Here is a 12,477-nt window from a genome sequence, read left to right on the forward strand (position 1 = left end):
ATACTTGGGGAAGCAAAGGAAAAAGAAAACTCGTTCTGGATGTTAAGAATTCTGATAATGTACATTGGAAAGCATCTCCATTCTGAGTGAGAACTTTAAAAAAATCTAAGTTATTTGGGGGATAATGAGTAGAGAAGGAGGAAAACACAGTCATCTGGCTTAGAACATAAAGATAGCCTTAATGTTTAAAACGGAAGATCCTGGAGAATCTAAATGACACAGTATAGGGCGCCTGGGTGGCTTAGGTCATGATCCCGGGGTCCCGGGATGGAGTCCCAGGTCGGGCTCCCTGCTCAGCGGGGAGCCTGCTTCTCCCTCTGCCTGCCCCTCTCTCTCTCTCTGACAAATAAATAAATAAAATCTTAAAAAAAAATGACACAGTAGACATTTGAAAGAAAGGTGTGTGATGAGGTCATAGTGTTGCAGATTGGATATTCAAGGTCAAGTACTGGATCTTCTTCTGTTTCAGGGGTGACTGGGCTCCTGACACTGATTCAAGCTAAAACTCAAGAGATTGCCAATCTATTAATGTCTGGGATTATGTTGGTAGAAGATCTTCCTGGAGAGTGCTGGTTTAGAAATTCTTTCTCGTGAGTATTTCAGCTGAAGAAATTTCTGGTAGAACTCATTTACCTACTATTTTACCACCCCTCATTGCTCTTTGGTCTTTTGGGCCAGAGATGTCAAGAGGTAATGCTGGAAGGAGCCAAATAGGAATTTACTAGAGGAATAGAATAGTTTCCTTTCTTATTCTCCATGATAAATGTTACAGGGTTTTTCTAGTAGGGAAGAGAAAAGATTGGACATGGATTATCATGGTCACACCTTGTCATTTTTAGTAGGTAATGCTTCCCAGCTTTGTTTTGTTAAAAAAAATGTATCCTGTTAAGAAATTAAGTGGATTATGGATTTTGAAACTTTATTAATGAGCATTAATATCATTATCAAAATGCCAGTATTCATAATTTAAAAATGAATCAATAAACAATTAATTTAAATAATTTAATGTAAGAATGTCGAAATGAACTATGTGGGAGTGCCCTTCAGACACCTATTTGAAAAGCAAAAACAAAGCAAAAAAAAGTGCTGGTAATGGACAACGAAATATATAACAGCAAAAGGGGGCTGATATTTTTCTTCTTTGGTTAGCCTAACCATAAAGAGAAAACTGCCTGGGGACTATGAAATTAGAACACACCAGAGGCCATTTATCACCCCAAAAATATATATTGATTGTCTACTGATCTAGGTGCTAGAGGTGCAATGGTGAAGACCACAGGCATGGAGCTTAGCTTCTAGGGGCAGGATATGGACGCACACACATAATGAGAAATGTGCAGAAGAAAACAAATGGAGTGACAGGACAGAGTGAGGGTGGGCCAACTTATTTTGTGAAAGGCCAGATGGCAAACGTTTTAGGCTTGCAGGTCGTATGATCTGTTTTGACTACTCAAGTCTGTCGCTGCGGTGGGAAAGCAATCAAAGGCAGTATGGAAATGAATGGGCATGGCTGTGTTCCAATAAAACCTGGTTTACAAAAACAGACAACAAACAACCCTGAACCAACAACAGGTGGGCCAGCTTTGGCCTGCTAATATACTTTGATGCCTCCGGAAGTGGAGTGCTGCTTGGAGTGGGGGATGGTGACCTCAGACCCAGCCGTTGCCCCAAATGTTTGAGGAGGCAACATTTGGGGCAAAAGTAGAACAGTGGGGACCCAGCCCCGAGAAGCATGGGGAAGAGCATTCCAAGCAGAGGAAATGGTTAGGTCAAAGGTCCTGTGGCAGGAACAGGCTGAGTCCCCTTGATGTGGGCGGCTGTCTCATTTTTGCTGTGTAACTTCGGGCAAGCCACTGAACTCTGAGCTCTTTTGTTACAGACAGAAAACAAAAAGAAATGGTGATAACACCCTGCTTACAGTTTTTTTGTGAAGTAGTGTAGGTGAAAGCATTTTTCTGACCAAATGTCAGGTAGTATTATTAACAGCTAGGATTTAGAAAAAAAAATTAGTGGTGAGGAAACTTTTGTAGAATCAGGATTTCGGTGTCAAGGTCCTGGTGCTTTATAGTAGCTCTTCGAATTTTCAGTATGGGGTATGCTGCTTCATCTGCCGCTTACCATCCTGTGTACTAATGCTTCGTGGCCGGTTCACTTCCTGCTGACTGCTTCTCCATTTTATTCAGCAGGCTTATGAGTATTTCTGAAACATTGTCATTGTTATTCTCTATGTGTGTTGAGCAAAGAGTTGTTAAATTTTTGTCTTGTGTTGTTTTTTTGTTACTCAGAAACAAAAAACGTACTGGGAAATCCACAGACCGCAAAGTTTTATTTCTGTGAAAGCCTTCTGGGCCACCGACAGGCTCGCAGCCTGACAAAGCTAGGCCTTCCTCTATTGTCGAAGGACTAGGAACAGCGTGGCCTGTCAGTCTGTTCATGATCTAACTTTAATGTGCCATTAAAGCTTGCTCCTGTCACCCGGCTAGGCTTTCCCCCAGTTTTGGGTCCCCATCTGAGTTCTGCCAAGCTCACGCCTCCTCTGTGTTGCCATGCTGTGGACGCTACTTGGCCCACACCAGTCTCTTCAGTGTGGTGGTGGGGAGCCCCTGTGAGGAGGGGGCGGGGGAGGACCTGGGAAGTCATATCACCCGACACTCAGACATCACCAGTGTGCAGACGAGCCAAACAGACCACCGCCTTGCTTTACACAAGATGAGAGCAGAGTGGAATAAGAGCAAACCCTCCACAGATGCTTACCTCAGGGCTTTTGGTTTTAACCAAGGAAGTGTCCACCAAGAATGTGTGTGTAAGAAAGAAACTGGATTCTCTTCTGCATAATATTGTGACTTCCTGACTCTATGGAAGGAAAAATTATGATTTCAGTAAATATTTTCTTTCTTGTTATGGCTTTAGACTGTCCATGAACACGAATGTTTGTCCCTGAAGGATGTGTGGCTGGAACTGGTGTCATGGGTCCACCCTGGAATGAATAGGTGTTAGGTGAACAGGTGAACACCCTCAGCTCACCCTTGTGAGGAGCCCACCATGAACAGCCCCTTGCCTCCCAGTTGTCAAGGCACACGGGGGCATCAAGAGACAATGTTGCCCGTCTTACTGGAGCCCCTGCTGAAAGGCCCAGATGTGAGATGTGCTCTACTGGGGGCGTGGGAGGATGGATTCTGGGGTGAAAATGGATCCCTCTGGGTGAGGGGCACAATTTCCCAGAAGGTGTGGAGCTTTTCCTTCTGAAAACTAGAGGCAAGAATCTCTTTGAGGGAGACATTCAGATATGAGGGCACTGGATTCAGGATGTGAATAGGTTGGTTCTGAGCCCGAGCACAGACTCTGTTATGCAGAGTTAACAGCTTAGGCTCATGTTGCCTCTGGATTCTGAAGAAAATCAAACCTAGAATTTAGCTTAAAGAAAAAAATTGCCTTGACCCTTCAATAAAGAAGTTATCCCAAACAGGCTGGTGTAGGTGAACTGGGGGAACTGGGTTGCAGGGTCAAGGCAGCAAAACAGAGGGTCTATGCTGTGTCCGCAGACCCTGCCTTGGAGCAGCGGAACCATGAGTAGGTCCTCAGCAGAGAAAGGGGTACCGAGACTGTCAGTCCTAAGACAGAACTCTTTGTCCTAGGAGCTTCTGTCAAAACATTGTAGAAGTGCAGAAGACAGGACGGGAAAATTTCAAGTGTAAAGTATAACTTACTGATAACAAGATCACTTGAGTTGTAATCTGTGACTAAAGCCTCATGCTGGAAGACGATAATTCTGGTGACATTTAGGCATTGCCCAAGACATTAGGCAAGAAATGTATTCGGGAGTAAAAAATTTACTTGTACTTCTGGAATCATATCCTCTGGACCATTATTCACTTCATCTACCATGAGGCCAGCCCTGGTGGAGGACAATGCAGAATTTACCACTTGTAACCCAGAAAGGCAAAGATGGCCACAGTCACTGGCCCGCGCAGTGGATAGCCAGAAAATGTGAAAGTGGTGAATACTGTATTTCTGCCTGTCCTTCCAAAGGAGGACCTCTTCCCTGGAATAGCATCTTTTCAAAGAGCACATGAATACATTTAACAGAATCAGATGCAATCAGAGATGATTAAAAGCATCGGTGATGCTGATTACATGATAGATCAACAAGAAAGTATTTTCACTAAAATACCTGGATGTTTCTACCTTGATAGCCACGAGCTCTATTTCCCAAACTGCTAATTTGATTTGATGTACAATCCCCATGCTATTTTGAAAACCGTAATCACTGTGGCCAATCACAATAAAACCCCCTTGCATAGCTCTCCCACATCACACTACCTGCTTGGCCAAACCACAGCCCTGGATCAATCCAAGGCTGCCCTGCACCTTGCAGTAGATTGTGGCAGGTGAACACGCACCACCACCACCCCGGTGTTAATTGAACTAATGACCATAAACCTCAAATGAGCCTTTAATGCCATACTTTTCTCCTCCATTTACTCTTTCACGCTCCTGGGTGACTTTTCTCCTCTCTACAGTCGTCCACAATGTTCCAGACAGAGGTTGCTTGGCCAGCCTGGACCTGAACTCAGAACCAGTTCCCAAGGAGCAGAGCCACGGCCAACTCACACCTCACACCGGCCATGAAGTGTTGTAAGCTGCGGGTTTGGGGGGCCTCTTGTGACTGCAGCACAAGGACCCCCTCTGACCAGTATCCTCTCCCTTTAGAAAGTATCCAGACTCTGATCACTTCTACTCTTACCCTGCTTTGAGCCATCATCTTCCCATGCCTGAATTACTACAGCAGCGGCTAACTGCTGGTCTCCCTGCTTCTCTCCTCAGCCTCCTATGGTCGATTCTCAGGAAAGCAGCCAGAGAAATCCTGTTAAAACCTGTTTCATGTCTCTGTTCAAAACCCTGCAATGGCCCTTTGTTTCGTGAGCTAGCATGGCTGGGGCCCGTTACGTCTCTCCTCCTCTGTCCCCGTTCTTCCCCTTGCTCAGTGGGTTCTATCCCACTCCCCTCCTCGCTCTTTCCTCAACTCAGCAGCCAGCTTGTTGCCTTCGGGCTTCTCTCTGAGCCCTTCTCTCTGCTGAGCCTGCTCTTCTCCAGAAAGCCTCGGATCAAACTCCTTCAAATTTCTGCTCAAACACTACCCTCTCAGGGAGGCCAGCCCTGACCCCTCTATGGATGGTGGTACCCTTTCCCCTCCCCCCTCAGCACCTTTGATCCCCATTACCCTGCCCTACCTGTTTTCCACATAGCACTTGTCACCTTTCAACGTACTATATCATTTATTTTTTACCTCATATTTCTTTACCTCCTATCTTTCTCATTTACGGCCCGCCTCCCCCATTGGAATGTGAGTTCCATATGGGCAGACATCTCCACTTTGTTCACTGGCTGCACTGGTTGGCTGTTTCAGTGACAGCACATGAAGTATTTAATACTGAGGCAACTTAGAGAAAATACTTATTCACTGTAGAAGACAGGGAAGCTGGAAGAAGATGATGCTAGGAAGAGGGGATGGCTTTGCAAATCAACACAGGGAGCCGGGGCCCATCCGCTACCCAGCTCCGAGGGCCAGGAGACACTGGTGCAGAGTGGGTAATCGGCTGTGGCCATGGTTATGCCTGTGGCTCTTCCCACCAGGAGCAAACCCAAAAATGCCTGTCCTTCTGTCCGGGTACTTGGGTTTCTTATGCTTCGGCCAGGCCATAGTTAGGTATGTAGGGTGCTAGTTTTAGAGCTAAGCTCACCTGTGGCCTAGCACTTTTTCTCTTGTATGAATATGCCACCCATCCCCACTTCTTTGTCTATCCATGACCATGGGTCCAGTAGAGGCCAAGTCCTCTCTTAGTGGATAAACAACACAGCTCATTGATCTTCTGGGCTAGGAACCCAGAATAATACCTGGCATATAGTAGTTGCTTGATAAATTGGTTGAAGAAAAGAATTCAGAAGAACAACCGAGTCCTGGAATAAGAGAGATATCTTAAAGTGTGGCTGTTCAGCCAGGCTGTATGCAAGTTTTTCAGATAAAACTGGATGAGAGTAATCATGAGTGGAACAATGGTCTGATTGAGGCTTAACAGTGGGCTTTTTTCCCCAAGAAAACACTGAAATATTTGGGGTCTTCGACAAAAGTTCAAGTCCAGTGTTACTTAAGGTCTTTAAATGACTAAAATGCTCTGTTGGGCAGCACTAGTTAACTTGCAGTTAGTGGTTAACATAGACTCTGGAGCCTGATTAGGTTCAGATTCCCACTGGCACTTACTAGCTGTGTGAACTTGGGCAAGTTAATTAACCACTCTGTGATTCATTTCCTCAGTTGTAAAATGGTGGCAAAAATTCCGACCTCACAGGGCTATTGTGAAGTTAGATGAGTTAATGCCTAGAAGCATTTATCTCGATGCCCAACACATAGAGAGAAACATGTTCTATGTTTGCTGTTATGCTGCCATAATTATGTATACTGTAGCCACCCTCTCTACCTGTTGTGCTAAGTGAATTCTGAAAGCCAGGAAAAGACTGAGTTCTTTAAAATACTGTTGCCCAAATGTCTGTCCCCTGTGCAGTGAGCTTGGTCAAAGTTGGCCTCTTGGTTTCATATTTGTTTAACATTTGGTGGGCGTTTGGGGGGGGTAAGTCATAGAAAAACTTTTATTCTTTTAAAATAGACTTTATATTCTCTCCTCTCCTCAAATCCTCTCCTCCTCCTTCTTCTTCCTCTTCTTCTTTTTTAATTTTATTTTTAAATAATGCCCTCATCCAACATGGGGCTTGGATCTACAACCCTGAGATAAAGAGTCACATGTTCTACCTGATTGAGCCAGCCTGGCTCCCCTCCCTTCTTAATCTCTAATAATATCCTGGCTTTCTTAGAAAAGAGTGAGGGGCCCAAAGGTAAAGAAGATTGTTGACATAGTCCCCAGAAAGATGGATCTTTTGTGAAAATGTGCATTAAAAAGGAAATGGGGATTACAGGTAAGTTTTCAAGAACTTTTACAGTTGATCCCTGAACAATGCAGGGGTTAGGGATGCCCACCCCCATGCAGTTGAAAATCTGCATATAACTTTTGATTCCCCCCAAACCTAACTTCGAATAGCGTAACTGTTGACCAGAAGCCTTACCAAGAACAGAGTCTATTAACACATATTTTGTAAGTTCTGTGTATTACGTACTATCTTTGTACAATAAAGTAAGCTGGAGAAGAGAAAATGTGAAGAAAATCACAGGGAAGACACGATGCGTTTACAGTACAGTACTGTATCAAAAACAATTCATTCCCACCCACGTTGTTCAAGGGTCAGCTCTATTTTCTAAAACATGCCCAGTGAATATGGATATTTAAAAAATCAGAATAAATAGGATCTTTTATAAAGAATTAAAAAATCATGCCCAAATCTTGTTAAATAACTAAAAGAGCAACTAAAGGAGGACCACAGAAGGGCAGGTCAAGCGGGGTACGGGCTAGAGCTTGGAGCAGGAGGGAGCAGGGGAGGAAGTATACGGGAAACCCGACCGAGAGGCAGGCTCCCCTACCGACCTAAACCAATTGGAAGAGTAAAAAGAAAACCTGGAGACCAGAAAGACTCTTAGCTGACCAATAAACCGTGTTTGAGCACCTACTGTATGCGAATCACTATGCTAGATGCACACTGTAGGAGAGAGGGCGATGAAGAAAGCAGGGTCTCTGTCCTCCTTTTGTGCCGAGACAGGCCCTTCAGAGGACACAGGCTCCGTAGCACGTGCGTCAGCCCCTTCTTTTGGAGAGAAGAAGTCTTTTAAAAGCACGATGCCAGTCTCTTCAAAGTATCCTCTGCAGACCCAGTACATCGGGAATATCAGAGCTGACTGTGAAAATTGCAGATTCTCAGGCCTCTCTATTCCTGATGAATCAGAACGTCTGGAGCCCAGAGCCAAAGGCTCTGGCTTTTAATCAAGCATGTTGGGGGGTTCTTATGCACAATTTAAAATGTTAGAACTCCCACTGCTTTTACCGAATGAATTATAAGAGAAATTGCTTTCGGCTGGAGGGTGGGGATGGATAGTTGCGCGGAGGAAAATCTGAACCAAGGCTTTGGCTGGATTTTGCTACCTGTGCCAAAAGGGAGGCGGTGCTCCAAGAGCCAAGAGTGGCTCAGTTCAAAGCAATGAAGTATATGGGGGGCCGGTGACTGTAGCACAGGGGAGAGCCGACAGCTCTGAGGTTTCAGGCAGACACGTGCCACAGACACATCCTCTCACTTGTGCACGGCCCTCCAGCAGTCTCTCAGGCTTCCCTCTGCCATGCGCAACCAGGATGACATTCGAGAATTTCACCACGGGAAAGCTGGTTTTGCTTGGTGTTCATTTGTCACTGAGTGAACGAAACTCACCAGCCTTCTGCCTTCTGTCAAGTCAGCTGTTCTCTGAATTCAAGCAGAAGGATGAGAATGGGTTGCCGCTCGGGCTGGAAGGTTGCCGTCCTTAGCACTCGCAATCCCAGGAGCTGACTCTGTTTCACGTGGAACGCAGCACCCTTGGTGCTCCTCTTACCTGGGCCAGGCCAGCACGTGGCGCACCAGGTGGGCTTGCCGTCTCGGGTGGCCCCTGGGGTGAGTGAGCAGCATGCAGCAGGAGATCGGATGTTACTAACTAGCGTAAGTGGCCCGACCAACTGTTGGGTCTGCACGGGGCTTGGTGCCTCCCTTACTAGACCACCTGGAAGTTGTCAGTCAACCGAAAAACAAGCATTTAATGACTGATCCTGCTGTTGACTTCATGCTCCCTCACTCCACCCCTTTCTTGATTTCTAGCTGATGCTATTTGAGGGTTATAAGGGTTGAGGCCTTGGTGCTTATCTCCCCATGAAGCCTGGGGCCCGGGCTCAACCCTCTGCAACCTCACCATGACAACGCTGCTTCCTTTCTGGCCCCCACCCTCATGGTATTGCAGGAAAACATGAGCTGAGAATACCATACAGACATGGTGCAAAGGGCATGGAGATATGCTGCCCAGAGGTCCTTCCCAGGAAGGACTCGAGGTCCCAGCCCTGGGAGAGCTGTCAGAAGACGGGTGTCAGCCATCAGCCCTTTGGGGTCTCCCCCAGGGCCGTGTCTACATCCAACGACTGACTGAGGCGAGTATATACATGCTCGGCTATTTGAGCCAGTGCTGGACGGCTCAGATGCATCTCCCAAACCTGCTTCTGGTCCCTTCCTTCCACAGGTGCTAATCCTAAAGTTATTCCCTAATAGACAGCCACAACCTTAGTCCATAATGAGTCTGCTTCCCAAAGAACCCAACTTGCAACACATGAATTTGAATTTCAACTAATTAGGAGTGCTGTGATCTTGAGGAAGCAATAATTTATTTTCTGTTAGTTTTAATTTCCATCTCTGGAAAATGGGAATAATAAGTCATTTCTTCATTGGATTGTTGTAGTGCACTTAGTTTAATACTGGTGCAGAGTAATCACTCGTAAATATTATATCATAACCTTGGGAGAGTTATAGAACTCCCGTGAGTCTTAGATCCTTTACCTAAAAATGAGAATAATACCACTTACATTCAGGAATTTAGTAAGGATTGTATGACACATGTATTAGGTACTCAATAGATATCACCCTCCTCCTACCATTTTCCCTTTAAAATATCAACAGTACCTTTCCATAGTGAATTTAAAAAATAATTCATGTTTTAAAAAATAAAAAAATAATTCATGTTTATTTTCTTTCTCTTTATTGGTTACTCTTTATCAGAGTATAGGGTGGTTGTATTTGGAGGAGGAAAACTAAACGCAAAGCAGAAAGGTGGGGCTAGGGTGAAGCTCTGGTTTAGTGCCTCTCTTCCATCACAGTTCAAAGGCCATTCCTCCAGGAAGCTCACCCTGATTGACTCAACACATTCCACAAGACTCACATACAAACTTTGACTCCCCTCTCTTTTCCACTTTTGTAAGCCTTATAATGATATATTCCTGTGGATGACAGGATTTCTATGTTAATATTGTCTCTGGGAAGTGGGGAATCATACCTGTTTTTCAAACAGGTGTTCATTGGTTGCTGTACTAGTTCATGGTGACTGATTCTTACAATGCTGAGTCCTATCTAGCCCTGCGAGATACTCCAGAATTCCTGCAGAGTGGATGAGGTCTACAAGAGCCAGATGTGGTCTTCTGAGGCCCTGTGGTCCAACTCTGTCACCTTAGTCATGAGGAAACTTTGTGTAGGTCAACTCTCTTTAGATGATGACATTTAAGGGCTCGTGTGAAATTTTGATAGCCTCATCTTTATTACATTTTCTCTGTTTTATAACTTGATACTCTGTTTCTGCTCTGAAGCTGGGTCAGTTGTAGGAACATTGTCTTACACTGACACCTACTGGGCAGGTGGGAAAAGAACTGGTATCAGCCACACTGGTGTTTACAGCTAGAAGCAGAGTTCTGTCTTCCTCAATGGGTTTATCTTTAAGAAGCATCTTTCTTACAAATCTCCTAGTTTTTTTTTTTAAGATTTTGTTCATTTATTTAATTGACAGAGAGAGAGAGAGAGAGAGGGCACACAAGCAGGGTGACTGGGAGAGGGAGAAGCAGGCTTCCTGCCAAGCGGGGAGCCTGATGCGGGGCTTGATCCCAGGACCCTGGGATCGTGACCTGAGCTGAAGGCAGTCACTTAACCGACTGAGCCACCTGGGTGCCCCACAAATCTCCTAGTTTTAAGCTTTCTTTGCTCACTTCTCCTACTAGATGTAAGGTCTGTAGTGGATTTTAGGTTTCTCGGGTGTGATGATTTCATCCAGTTAACATGTTAAAAGCCCAAAATACTTTTAATCAATGTCATTCCACAGACATACTTACCATTTAATGATGAACAATAATCACATTCATTCAGTGTGACCTCAATTCTGCAAGCACTGCAGCTCTGAACAGCTGATGTCAAGTGGGTCCAATGCAGAGGATGGGGGCATTCTACCTCCTTGATTCCCCCATTGGTGGGAGCAGCCAGGTGCCCTCTGATCTGGATCAAAAGCTCTCCACAATGGCACAAAGAACCATCCATGATGAACGTGGTAAATTCTTTCCTTGAAGGTTTCTCTGGGGAATCACAACTCCAGTAAAAATTCATCCAAGTGTTTCATCATCCTCATGCAACAGTGTTACAAAACCATCTCTCCCTTGCTTTTATTTAAAAGTTTCTTTTGTTTGTTCTCCTAAGGTTTGGAAATGATTAATCAAATTCTACTCAGGAAAACTTTACAAAATATACCAGTAGGTTATATTCTAATTATCTCCTTACCAGTCCCTTTGCTGGCAGGAAATGACCCCTTAACTAGTGTTAAATGTGGTACAGCATAGTAGTAAAGAGCTTTAGAATTAGGCAGTAGTATTTTATATATATAAATATATATAAATATAGATATATAATATATATATTTAAGAAGGCTCTACACCCAACATAGGACTTGAACTCATGACCTGAGGATCAAGAGTTGCGTGCTCTCCTGACTGAGCCAGCCAGGTGCCCCCAAACCCTTTGCACTGTGCTTTTTCTTTAGTTAATAATTAATCACTTTTACCATATCTACTGAGGGAACGAAGACCATTCTCAGCAATCAGACTGTCGACATTCCAGAAAATGTCGCCATCACTCTGAAGGGATGTGCTGTTATTGTGAAGAGCCCCAGAGGAACACTGTGAAGGGACTGCAATCACATCAATGTAGAATTCAGTCTCTTTGGAAAGAAAAAGAAGAGTCTCTGAGTTGACAAATGGTGGGGAACAAGAAAAGAACTGGCTACTGTTTGCATGGTCTGTAGCCGTGTACAGAACATGATCAAGGGAGTTTCACTGGGCTTCCGTTACAAGATTATGTCTGTGTACACTCACTTCCCCATCAACGTTGTTATTCAGGAGAACAGCTCTCTTGTTGAAATCTGAAATTCCTTGGGTGAAACCTCTATCCACAGGGTTTGGATGAGGCCAGTTGTTCCTTGTTTAGTAGCTCAAGCCCAGAAAGATGAGTTAATTCTTGAAGGGGATGGCATTGAACTTGTCTCAATTCTGCTGCTTTGATTCAGGCAAGCCACCATGGTTAAACACAAGGACATCAGGAAATTTTGGGATGGTATCTATGTTTCTCAAGAAGGAACAGTTCAGCAGGCTGATGAATGAGATCTAAGTTGTCCAGCTACAGAAACAACAAGATGTCGGATGTTTTTTCAGATTTATTTGTGATATTTTATTTATATTTTTAAAGATTTTATTTATTCGAGAGGAAGAGAGAGAGAGCGCGCAAGAGCAGGGGGAGAGAGAAGTAGACTCCCCTTTTGGTGATATTTTAAAGATGCAGTAAAAGCTGTATTGATTTGGGAAAAAAATAATGTAATCATTAAAAGTACTTTCTAATGAGTTCTAGTTTATCTCACGTGGTGTGTGTGTGTGTGTACAGATAATAGAATATTATTCAGCCATACAAAAGAAGGAAATTCTGCCATTTTTGATGACAATG

The 12,477-nt window shown here is 44.4% G+C and overlaps 1 pseudogene; it reads left to right on the top strand.

The window, feature by feature from the left end:
* Positions 1–6,938: 6,938 nt before the first annotated feature.
* Positions 6,939–12,140, top strand: LOC114220500 (large ribosomal subunit protein uL6 pseudogene; annotated as a pseudogene).
* Positions 12,141–12,477: the final 337 nt, after the last annotated feature.

The sequence above is a fragment of the Eumetopias jubatus genome, unplaced genomic scaffold (assembly GCF_037043125.1).
Source record: "Eumetopias jubatus isolate StellerSeaLion01/CBP00866 unplaced genomic scaffold, mEumJub1_p1.0 scaffold_14, whole genome shotgun sequence".
NCBI classification, from domain to species: Eukaryota; Metazoa; Chordata; class Mammalia; order Carnivora; family Otariidae; genus Eumetopias; species Eumetopias jubatus.